Here is a 13,009-nt window from a genome sequence, read left to right as displayed (position 1 = left end):
GGCAGGGCCAGATTAATAATGGGGTGGATGGGCCTACAGCTCAAGGTCTCCACAAAAAAAACTAGGTCCATCATCATGACAGCTGGAGGATGACCAGCCACTAGCTGGCCATATGGTCGGCCATGAAGACTTGCAGAAGTATGTAATCACACCCAAATTCAGCAACTATGTGGGAAGCTGGCCGAACTATGACTTTTTTTTAAAGGGGCAATCACTTTTGACGTGAAAGTGATTGCCCCTTTAAAAGAAAGTCTGAGTTCAGATGGCATCCCGCACAGCCGTCGAACTCAGCAGCATTACATCCAGCCTAATGGGTATATTTACTAAATTGGGAGTTCTATTGAAGATGTGATGTTGCCCATAGCAACCAATCAAATTCTACTTCTTATTTATTTAGCACCCTTCTAAAAAATAATAGATGGATTCTGATTGGATGCTATGGGAAATATCCCACCTTCTACAGAATTCCCATTCTAGTTTATTTACCTCCTAGTGTTACATTTCTATTTTCCACACCAAATTTGGTGTATATTATTGTACTTCTACATATTTAAGGAGACATTGGGGCTGATTGCATACGTGGTCTACATGCGTACATGGCATTGGCCTCATTTTGGGCCAGATGCACTTAGCTTCAAAAGTGATAAAATGGAGAGTGATAAACAACCAGCCAATCAGCTCCTACCTGCCATGTCACAGACTGTGTTTGAAAAATGTCAGGCAGGACCTGATTGGTTGGTTTTTTATCACTCTCCATTTTATCACTTCTGAAGCTTAGTGCATCTGACTCTTTCTCTGCTAGTCGTAATAGACCCTTGAACATTTTCAGCCCCAGGCCCATGAGGCCCTTAATCTGGCTTTTGCTACTCGTAAAAGGATCACTTAAGTATAAAACTGCTGTGTGAGATAGAAAATGATTCTAGGTGATCTATGTGAGTAACTGAAAATAAAGATGAATCAAACATAGCAATCATACCTTAGGCTAGCAGCTGTCCTTAGATAATCTTTTGTGCTAGGTGGTAACGCCGACTGCTATAAGGTTAATATGTTTGTTTCTGTTTGGTAACGACTGTATCACCAAGAGACTGCAAATGTATCATTAACTTGCTTAGGGTGACTCACTTTACACAAAGACAGACTGATTTGCAGGGCCGCACTTGGCTTATACCACAGTGATCTTAGCTAGTACTGTGGAACATTGTGATGAACATGCAGGGAAACAAGGAAAGGCACCAGGAGCCTGATTCTGGTTGACTCTGTAATCTGCGAAGCTTGAAGCTTACAGAGTCCCAGAGTGCCCGTCCCACCAAACCCCCCCCCCCCCTCCTCTGCCGTATCTCCTCGCAACCATGCCTGTGTTATGAAAACACATCTCCTGGCATGTGCCTGCAGTAGGAGAAATCATTTTATGGTTGGCGATAGTCAGAAGAGCTTTGACATATTTGCGTGCTCCGGGACGAAGAGAGGGTGGCCGGCTGATGTCATGAGATTTCAGTCGCCTGCCCCCGGCACCACCCATCACGACCGTATTTGCATGGCAACATTCAACATTTGCATGGGAGCGCCCATGAAACGATAGGCGTTCCCAAATCAGAGCAACCCAAATTCCACACCGACAGTGCAGGTCGGCAAAGGCTCTCGCACAGAAGGCCACCACATGCGCATATAAAAATGTGGGGGAGCGATCTAATTAGAATCAGGGTCCAGGGGTATCTGAATTTATATTTTTTTGCCATTAAAATGACAACCTGGCACAATCACAATAGTACAATAGGCACTTGGTAACACATTAATTAGGAGATTAATTTAGATTTTACTACTAGTCGGTCACTACGTATACCAAGCAGCCTGCTTTTCGTTTCTTTCTCTCTGAAAGCTGAGTAATATCGGTAGTTTACCAGCCGACCGGTGTAGGCACGATGTCCACTTTTATCATGGTTAAAATGTCAGCATTATTAATGTCGGCATTACAAAATGTCGATATTGCCAGAATGTTGGCATTTCTACAAGGCTTACAGACAAAATCAATTAACCATGTAAACATAGCATCATTGTTGACATCATGAACATGGTGATATGCTCATTGTCAACATTATGACCATGTAGGCACAACGTGAGGACATTATCACCGTTGAACATATCTACCAACCTGACCAGTGTTAGCCTTACAGATGGTTACGCGGCCTGCAACACTCACCAGTAGCATTCCGTGCACAAGGACCTCTGCTGTATACATTTAAAGCCCCGATCGTTTGGTATTCAAGACAAAGCGTGATTACTAAAGTCTGTACATCATGCTATAAAAACGGCAGAACTGTGCATTGTATAGCGAAGACTATTGAAATAGAAGTAAATAGGATGATTGCGTTATGGTATCCTTAGAGTATTTCATTAGCTGAATGTGAATACGCCCTGTGGTCAGTATTGGTGCGGGGAAACGTGTCATTTAACCTATGGCAGTGTAATGTTTCTTCATTGTTATACAAAAATATTTCCTCTTTGGTGCTCATTCTTCACTGTGACATTTGGTGTTACTAGCCCTGTTCAGTCGACCCTTACCCTGACCATCTGCAGTGAGAGTCTGTGGTCCTGGGCATCTGGAAGTTTGGCAGGTGGACTAAAATACAAGCCAGGTTGCAACAAGATCAGGTAGAGCGTCCGAGACAGTGGTGCTTAGCATCTGGTTGTAGAACCTTGCCAAGATGGGTATTTTGATTGAAAAGGTGCAGAACATGCCTGGGAGTTTTTAAGCCCTATTGTTACAGTACTTTTCATACACACAATGCGCACAATAAAATCTGGATCCGTGTTTTCAGAGCTCTTTCTCTTTTTTCATACAGCCGATAATCTTCAGTGGCAGGGCTCCCACCGCTTCGTTTGTCTGTACTCGTTTTTCTAACCCTCAAACTTTTTCCCACTCATTTCCCATTTTTTTTTCCGTGCCAGCCTCATTTGCTTCAATCACCTCTAACTAATACTCTATTTTGCATGAAAGGGAATCCCTGCCATGTAGCTCTAGCAATCTGTCGGCTTGTTTTCCACTATGAATAGAGTCAGCAAATTCAGCCGCCACACTGCTGTAAATCCTTGAACGGTTTCCAGGATTTACAGCTACTCACCAAATATATTTTGTATCACTGAACGTTTCTTACTTTGTGATACCCAGTAAACAAAAAAAAAAGAAAGCATTGGTTTTGGACAGAGCGCTAAACAAACCGGTTTCTGCGGCAAAATAAATACTTCATACTTGCTGCATTTAACCGGTTGATAATAGGTGGCATTTAAGTGTTCTAATGATTGACATACAATTTATGTTGTTTGGACTAGCAACTTTAAATTCAACAATTCACTTACCAAATACCTGTTATAGGCAATCTTATTGGACAGCAGGTGCACTGGGAATAACCATAGGGCACTCGTGCTTTGAATCAGTATGTCTCTAATGTCAGTGATTATGTTCTGTGTCTACAAACTACAGTGTTTGTTTCCAGAGTTCTCGTTGTGATGTTCTGGTAGTATGTCCTGTATATATGACTGTGAAATTGCAACTCTACTATCTATATTGTGTTAATGTGTATTTACTGTAAGTATTTCATGTTCTATAATTAAAGACATCAGAAGAAAGAGATTTGTTTAATTTTTATGAATGAAATATATTTTTTGTAATATTAGATAATGTGGTCACTTATGTATAAACACAGGAGTATGCGCAGGATAAATATAAATAGTGTTGCTGTTTGGAATCTGCAGATTACACCTGGATTTAAGGGGATGATCTATATTATGGGCTCAGCATTGTAGTGTGGGGTTTACTGTGAGATGAGCACATGTGGGGGGGGGTTTAAGATTGATTGCACTAACCAGATTAGGATAGACCTAGGAGTATATTTTATAAAGAAGTGGGGGTGTTGTCCTTGGCATCCAATCAGATTCTGTCTTCTAGAAGGTGCTAGATAAATTATGAGTAGACTCTGATTGGTTGCTATGGGCAATATCTTCATATTTTTATTATAAAATTCATACTTTATTATTATTATGAATAATAATAATCATAATTTTATTTATACAGATGGAGCGTCTTTCATCATTGCGGGGCTGGTGGTGGATTCGCCATGCGCGCGTTCCCTTACAGCGGAGCTCCCCCCGCCGTTCCCCCATGTTCCCCCACCTCCCCGCTCCCCCCCCTAACCTTGGCCATCTCCCTAAAGCGGAGACGGGCAGTGTTCCCGTCCCCCGCCGACGGGAAACTCGTGTGTCTGGTATGCTCGCGCGTCCCAGTCAGGGCGTTCTGGTGGGTCCCGGCGCTGGATGAGCGGCGCTACATCTGTATAGCACTTTTCTCTCAGGATTCCAAACTGCTTAATATACATCAAAAACATGATACATTGAACAAAGGAATTAGAATTGCATGAAGTTGAAAAACAGACATTAAGGACTTAGGGGGATATTCAATCCTTCGCCACTATTTTCTCCGTTAGAAATAGCAGCGGGAGCCTATTCAATGCTGGCTTCCCCGACAGCTTTGAACAGGCTTCTCGGCAAAACAAGCCCGACTTTAGAAGCAGTCCCGCCTGCAAAATGAGAGGCCAGCCGACCGAGAAGGGGACAGGGTCAAAGCTGTCGGGCTAGCCCGACATTGATTACCCCACCATAATGTAGAGAGCACAATAAGCATACTACAGGGTTGGTGCAGACATTTTGGGTAATAACTTCTATGGGTTATATATTTCAACCATAAAAGGTACCAGGTGCTGCAACCGTCTTGGGCACACTATGTAAGATTACCTTGGGAGGAATAGGTCAAGCCCAGAAGAAATTACTCAAAATGGGTGGTTTCAGTGTCCTAGTGCTACGGGTAGTGTCACAGCATAACCATCAGGTCTATGTTTTTCATCCTACCCGCAGGCATACCAAATGAGGCAGCCATTTTGGGCACATTACGAAGGTTATGTTGTAGGAGATAAGCCACACATGGATGCAATGCACATATGGTAAAACTGATATGTGTAATAGTATGATAAACTCTGCATTAATAGATCCACAAGTAGTACATTTTCTTTGTACATTCTAGCACCCTGCAACTCCCAGAACCCATGCAGCCCCTCCCCCACCCAGAGTACCGCACCCCTCCGCGGCCCCTCCAGCGCCGCCCCGGCCTGCACCTCAGTGCTGAGATACAGACAAAGGAGGACCAGAAGCACAAAGGCAGAGAGCAACACCCCATGCAGGACAGAGGAACAGCCCCAAAACCTGCATATACCCCCTAGTGTTTGCATACATACAGAATAAAGACTATCTCCAATAATAACCCCTCATTCTGTATTTGTGAGCAAAATACAGATTTTCTTTTCTAAAACCAAATATTCTAATGAATATGCAATTGAAGATTTCATTAATGGAACAGATATCTGGTAGCTTCCTCATAGTCAAATCGATAATATGTCTTCATGGTTATAGACTATTGCCTGAGTTAACTCCTTAATTATAGGGCGATAAAAAAAGTATCTCATATCAGATGATTTGGTACCTATTAGTAACTTTTTTTTTTACTAAAATATTGAAATTTTTTTATTTTATTTTAATGTTGAAAAATTGGTAAATTCACAAAATTCTCATTTCTGCGTATGTGCAGACACAGGGTGCGTGCACCATGGCGATCATTCAGTTCGCCGGGTGCATGCACCCTACACGGCGGGCGCGCGGGGGGGGGCGCCCACAGTTCAGAGTCACTATATAGGTGTCTCTGAACTGCGACGGCTGGAGAAATCATTCGATGGTCGGCAACCATCGAATGGTGTCTCCCCGCCTGGCGAATGGATGATTATCCCCGTGCAGCCATGCAGGGGGGTCGTGCGAGCATGGGGGCGGCAGTGCATGCAGTGGGCAGCGTCTGATGGACTCACAAGGCTGTGAATTTCGCAGCCTTCCGAGTCAATCAGCATAAGATCCTATATCTGCATCCAAGTCTGTACGGACATAGGGGAAAAAAAGGTTCATTTACACTAAATATAAAATCCTTAACCTTTTCCTCCTCCTTTCTTTATACATTGTTGAGAACTAATTTCTAATTGCAAAATTCAGATTGCAAACATAAATATGTCCATTTTTTTTCCATAGCAGGTGAAAATGTAAAACTCCTCAGGATATCATCTTCAATGCAGAGTTAATAACACATTTTAGCCACTTGTAGGACAGTGTTTTAATGTAAGCTGTCTGTATAAAATGTGTCTTTATTTACTCTCATTAGTACTGACTCAGATCTGTTGATAAGAAATGACAGACTGTAATGGATCTGCTTAAACAGACCATCTGCCTCTGCTGAAGTATCTAACTTTTTGTGTGTGTGACAAATGAGGAATTGCAGAGCATCCATTCTGGGCTAATGTAACAGATTCTTCAAAATTTAGTGATGGCCAAATTGCATCTGGCTTGCCCACCTTCTCCTGGAATAGACATTGTGCATGTGAATTGTATGAATATGCATCAATATTATTTATAGCACAGACAGGCAGTGATATTTAAATGATACAGAAGCATTTAAGAGCATACTTTTACTTTCCTGAAGTTGAGGGGGATTCCGGATTCATAGCACTTTGGGGGTAATTCAGGCCTGATCACATGGCTGTGATTTTACATGGTGGCCGATTATCGGTAGACTGTATATGGCCCGTATTACGCATTTGCAAGGCCATCCTGCGATGAAAGCCGGCTACTTTTTTTGATTGCCGGCCATACGCATGGTGGTTGACAGGAAGTAGGCATATGTGAGTGGGAGTGTGGATTGGTTGGTCGACCTAAAGATGGTCGACAGTCATATGGTCGACATACTGCAAGGTCGACATGGGACAAGGTCGACGCAAGCATTAGGTCAACATGGTCTAGGTCGACAGCCAAAATGTCGACATGGGACAAGGTTGACAGGTCATTAGGTCGACACAGCCCCATGTTGACCTAGACCATGCATCTACCTGAAGGCTGGTTGTGGCAAATTCGTGGCTGTACAATCAGATCTGAATTACCCCCTATATTTTTGCTGCTGATTGCATCCGGCTTCAATAGAGTAGCTTGGCGAGTGCGCGGTTCATCAATAAATGCTCTGCTGCGTGAATATCAGCATTGCGTACAAGTCTGAATCAGGCTCTAGATCTTTTAGACTCAGACTTATACCTGTGTCACATTTAAAGTAAACTGAGCGTCCACATACAGTGTATGAGACCATTTTGTGTGTCCAAACATTTTTTTTAGCCTATCAAAGGACATCAAAGGTACTTTGAAAGTGTGGGAAGGTCTTTGTGATGGCCATAACGTAATGCATTAGTTGGGCAATGATCCTCTGAGTGTGTTATGGATGGCCGGGATATCTTTATGGGGCCCCTTGGGACCTGCAGGGCTCTAGGCAGGCACCTAGGTTGCCTTGTTGAAAATACCTCACTGGCCAGGCCTCGCACCTGGAAGATTTCGTATAAGTCATCTCTCCTGGAGAAGTCCGGAGAGGAGATTTAACAAGTAGGTAAGTATATTTAGGGTAGAGCACCTTTGAACAGCCATGTGGCCATTATGGAGTGCTCTACTCCCTTCTACCTCCCACTTTATATGTTCCTCCCCTCTTGGTCCTTTCTTTCCCCCTCTCGGAGCAATCCCCCCACCACAGATGGATAGATAAATAGATATGAGATTAAGAGGATTAGCATAGATCAGGCATGTCCAAACTATGGCCCTCCAGCTGTTGTGAAACTAAAAGTCCCATCATGCCTTGCCATAGTTTTAGCATTGCCTAATAGCAAAACAGTGGCAATGCATGATGGGACTTGTAGTTTCACAACAGCTGGGGGGCCATAGTTTGGACATGCCTGGCATAGATGATAGCATACTAATACTGCTCATTGTTTAGTTTTATTTGTTAGTGTACGTGCAGGTCTAAATGTTGATTAGATCTCAAAAATGTTGTATTAAACACAAAAACAAATTTTAGGAAACCATCTTCACATTTAAAAAAAAAATGTGTAAAAGTGAAATGTACTTGTCATTGTTGACATTTAACTTGTCGAACTCTTGTCCATGTCAGCATTCTGGTGTCAACATTCTAAACGCTGAATAGTAGTTGACCGCTTCAACTAGAAATATTCTCATTGATTTGCCCAGAACCTGAATGAAGCCACCCATAGCTGTCACTGACAACACCACACAGGCAGCAAGTGTGTGTTCAGTAGGACCCAGTACATATATGTAATTGGAAAGGACTAAACTAATATTCCAGACAATCCCGGTGATGCTAGCAGTATTTGATTAACTGGAAAGCAAAGAGGAGGCACGTGAGCAATAAACCAGCATGAGGTCCTCCTTTGTTTTCTTAACACATCCCATTCATCCACCATAAATTTTAACTGCAACTTGATGTCATGGCCTGGATCTGAGTGCACTTGCCGGAAAAGGTTAAGTCAACTTCTCGTGTAACTGTCTACCCACATATGTGCTATTTTTGAAAGTCATAAATGCCATTCATTAGCACAGTCTTAACCATTCTCTCACTGGATCTGAGTAAAGACACAACAGTGTGTCAAACAACATAATGATTTTATGATTGTTATATGTGACCAAAGCATCATAGAACACGGGACGCTATAAAAACTGAGCAGTGTTGTTCACCCTTCTATGCCAAAATTGTGCCAATGTATTTGTGATTGTTTAAGGAAACTGGTAATTATGAAGTTTGGGTAATAAGGCAGGGCCAAGGGGCAAGGCAGAAATTTGGCACCCCTCTCCATTATTTAAATGATGACACACAGTAGGGCAAATTTATTCACATTACTCTACATAGTAGTACACCTTATTAATAGCATGCCACACAGAAGTTAGCCTCATACACATTATGTCACACAGTAGTATGCATTATTCATATCAGGTCACATATATTGCTAGTGGCCTTGCCCTGAGTCTCAATGCCAGAAGATACACCATTATAGTGCATTATATAGTAAAGGGGTTTTCAGGATACAGCACAACACCCCAAACAGATATATACACCCAGATATTGACAAAAAAACATTAATGTGTGCCTTCTATGTGCAAATCTATAAAAGCTATCCAAACATTAACAATATTGTCCGATACACCTTTATACCTTGTTCCACTTAGTATGCTATTTATACGTGTAAAGGCATTTCCTGTAACACTCAATTATCATACCAAATAAGTATGTCAGATGCTAGGGCAATGAGCATATTACATATGTGATAATCTATCTTGTTGTGAAAAAAACAGTCAGGGGAAAATTTACTAAAATGTGTATTCTACTTCACATGTGTGGGCAACCAACCAGAATCTACTTCTTATTTATTTAACACCCTTTAGTAGATAGTAGACAGGATCTGATTGGTTGCCCATAGCAACATCACATTTGAAGTAGAATATACATCTTAGTAAATTTCCACCTCAGTCTTTTGGGTGATATTTGGACTTTTGCATCCCGTAAAAATTAATTCCTTCAATTAACTATAAGGCGGGGCTGTTGATGGTTTGTGTGGGCCACTGATGCGTGGCCATGATGGTGGTAACCAGGCCCCAGTCTGCTTCCGTGAGGTATAGTGCAATGCAGCGTAGCACTTGCTGCTGACTGCTACCCTTGTGGCACAGATTGGTGCCCGCTGCAACCTAGATTCTCCCCTCATTCTACTATTCTACTGTCAATGATCTCTCATCAGGGCTGCCACTATTAATCTTGGGACCCAGGACTGACCTTCAGTCCGAGCCCCCCGCACCCGCACAACCCCTGCACAATTACTTACCTAGCTGCGGCATCGCCCTTGTTCCTGCACGCCTCCATGTCTCCTCAGGAGCGCACAGTGCAGTCTGCAGAGCGCCGAGCCCCTCTGTGTCCTAGGCTCGGCGCTCTGCATGCTGCACTGGGTATTGTGCGTGCCTGGCTGGGGGGCCACCATGTGGGGGTGGCACCATGCCACTGTTGCTGTGGGCAGCTGCCCAGGCCCCTCCAGAGTCTGGGGCCTGGGACAGCTGTACCCATAGCACCCCCTGTCGGCAGCCATGTCTCTCATATCCGGCACCAGGGGCACGTGCAAGGCATTGCAACAGTCGTATAGTATATGTATACAATTTTTCCACCAATATGATTGGTTTAACTCCTACAATAACAATAAGGGTTCTGTGTCACATCAGCAACTGTAGTCTTGCTATTTGCTTTGTTTTATGTGTGTCAATATGTGAACACCATTTGCTGAAGATATCTTCTTTTTCTTTTCTCCTAGAATGAAAGTAACAATTTAATTTCCATGACGGTGTAAAACCTGCATGGTAACAGCCTGCATCAAAGGTAAGGGTTCTCCCAGTGCCACAGCCAGGCACATGTAATACTATACACGCAAATGTATAAATGTTTCTGTTTAAAAAAAAAGTAATCATGTACTTCAAAGGGTATTGAATATGTAGATTTTGGATTAGTGAATCAGTATACAGTACATATAATATTAGGGACAACACAAGAATGGCAAACTGTACCGAACAGTACAATATGCCAGGCAATACAAACAAAAATCCAGAAGTATACACACACAAACACACACACACACACACACACACACACACACACACACACACACACACATAGAGCTAGAGGGAAATCCAGCACTCCAATAACAATATAAGTCGCAGCTTGCTCCAGTGCCTTCCAAGAACCAAATGGAACATCAACAGGTAAGTAGCACAGGCGTCACTCTGAGACTCCAATCTTTTTAAATGCTTTATTGCATAACAGGTAAAACGTGTATATATATATATATATATATATATATATATATATATATATATATATATATATATGTATATACATACATATATGTATACTGTAGGATATTCACTATTCCAACATATCCAGTGCTCACATTCATAAGGAGATATTTGGAAACAGGCATTCCTACTTCTTAGTAAACAATAGGCCTTAGGCTATAACCAAAATGAGTGCTATACGGACTTTATGTCAACAGTTATTAGGTGGACAGTAAATAGGTCGACCTCTATTTGTTGACATGCATTAGATCGATGGTCAACTGTTCTCCATGATAATAGTCAATACAGAATATAGACAAAATGAGTTTTTCCTAAATTTTCCCATATTTGCATTTTTTTTATACTTCACCATCCACGTGGTTTTCGATTTGGAATGGTAAAGTGTGCCAAGCGCACTGGTAGCAGAACAAGGCACCTTGCCTAAAGCATGGCGAGGGAAGCGGCACACTAATTGGAGATCCATGGGCTACAAGATAAAAATTGACACCTCAGAAACAAATAAGAAAACCCTCTTATCGGCCTTTTCACGTGTCAAGCATTTTCATGTTGTTGACCATTTTTTCCATGTCTACCTTGTGCTTGTCAATATTTTGGGGTCTACCTAGACACTGTCAACCCAATGAACAAAACACAAATGCGTTAACCTTCAATGCCAGCATAGGCAGATGATAATACTGATATAAACCATATAACTAATGATGGACATACACTGTCAGGTAAAATGTCTGACATTCTGAAACCCATCAGATATAGTAGCCATACACTGAAATATTTCACAGTTAATGGCCAAGATATCTGGGATCAGAGCCATAATTAGCCTTTTTTTGGGACCCTATCCCAGAAAGAGAATTTGTGTGAGGGAATGAAAAAGGGGCAGCCAGGAGATGCGGGGATTCAAAGAGAAGGGAATCTATGAATTAAAGTAATTGAAACATATAATTAACAAGAGCCACCAAAAGCACATCCTACCCTGCAGTGCTATGTGCAGTGGCACCCGCCATACCACCCTAGTTCCGGCCCTGTTTGGGTTAATTTCCCCTCTCCGCCTCTATAAAGGAATAGGGATATGTCAGGCACACATCGCCAGATGTGGATGATTGACGTTTGGAGTAGTTGGGCATGTTAAAAGTTTTGTCATTCTTAAGATATAAATATTACAGTATTTAAGCACAGTATCAATCCTTAAACATCGCACAGTCAGATGCATGCACACGTGACTCATACCCACTTATATAAAAGAAAGACTCGGACAACTGAATTATGGCATGAAAGGGGTCAGTTTTTATTCATTTGAAGAGGAAGGCCTATTTATCACTAACTCTTAATAAAAAGGCCCCTCCTCTAAACTAAGGTGGTGTTGGTGGTTGAAAAATATGGACACAATAAATGATGCAAAAATAATATAAATTGAAAATAAGAAAGGGCCAACTGCCCTGATGGCCAAGGATCGACTTTCTGCCATTATCCTTGGCCAGCCTGGGAAAAAAAGGATTGACCTTCTGCCACTATCCTTTTCTAACCGGAAAATAACACCAAAAATTAAATAAAAAATCAACTACTGGGCCATCTGCCCCATCTATGGTCAGAGATCGACCTTCTGCCACTATCCATGACCACGACATGACCTTTAAAGGCAGAGCTCATCAATCAAACCCCACAGGGCTAAGAATTGGGCCAACTGCCCCATAACGATTCATATACTGTAGATACGACAGCTAATCATAAAGTGGCACGTGAGCCCACCTGGACTGGTGATACCCATATTTGTGAGCTGATATACATGCCCAGCCACTTATATGACTAAACTGTCTTTCAACAAATACTTTAATGGTAAGCAAAACATATAACCGTTCTGAACCGGCCACCAATAAAGCCGACAAAACAATTCAAATATAAAACCCAAACACTTAGGGCGGGAGGGCGGGCAACGAATCTGACTGAAAAGAGATAGATATTTCTAGACACCAGCGTATATATTAGAAATAGAACCACCCCACAGACATTCCATCAACCAATCAAATAAGAACTCCCCTCACACAGCGTTCCTCCCCTTAAAAGCTCAACTCCTAATTGCCAGTGGCCTAGAATGCCATGTTACATGCCCAGGCCAGTACTTTATGTTGCTATGGATAAACTAGTTATACTGTACAATCTTTCTTTCATTTTGTCACAACACTGTACACAAACTTGTGTTCTACACTCACACTTG

The 13,009-nt window shown here is 42.2% G+C and overlaps 1 protein-coding gene across 16 annotated transcripts in view; it reads left to right on the top strand.

Annotated features, from left to right (window-relative positions):
* TENM3 (teneurin transmembrane protein 3) overlaps positions 1–13,009 on the top strand; it is a 2,716,013-nt gene that overhangs the window by 1,924,450 nt on the left and 778,554 nt on the right. For all 16 annotated transcript variants that reach the window (XM_083170719.1, XM_083170736.1, XM_083170731.1 and 13 more), the window contains one exon: positions 10,263–10,327. The gene's annotated coding sequence lies outside the window, so the exon portion shown is untranslated. The remainder of the gene's footprint in view (positions 1–10,262; positions 10,328–13,009) is intronic.

Source organism: Crinia signifera, chromosome 1 (genome assembly GCF_055691185.1).
Source record: "Crinia signifera chromosome 1, ASM5569118v1, whole genome shotgun sequence".
Lineage (NCBI taxonomy): Eukaryota > Metazoa > Chordata > Amphibia > Anura > Myobatrachidae > Crinia > Crinia signifera.
The sequence above is the reverse complement of the archived record's forward strand: the minus strand, read 5'-3'. Positions and strand labels throughout refer to the sequence as shown.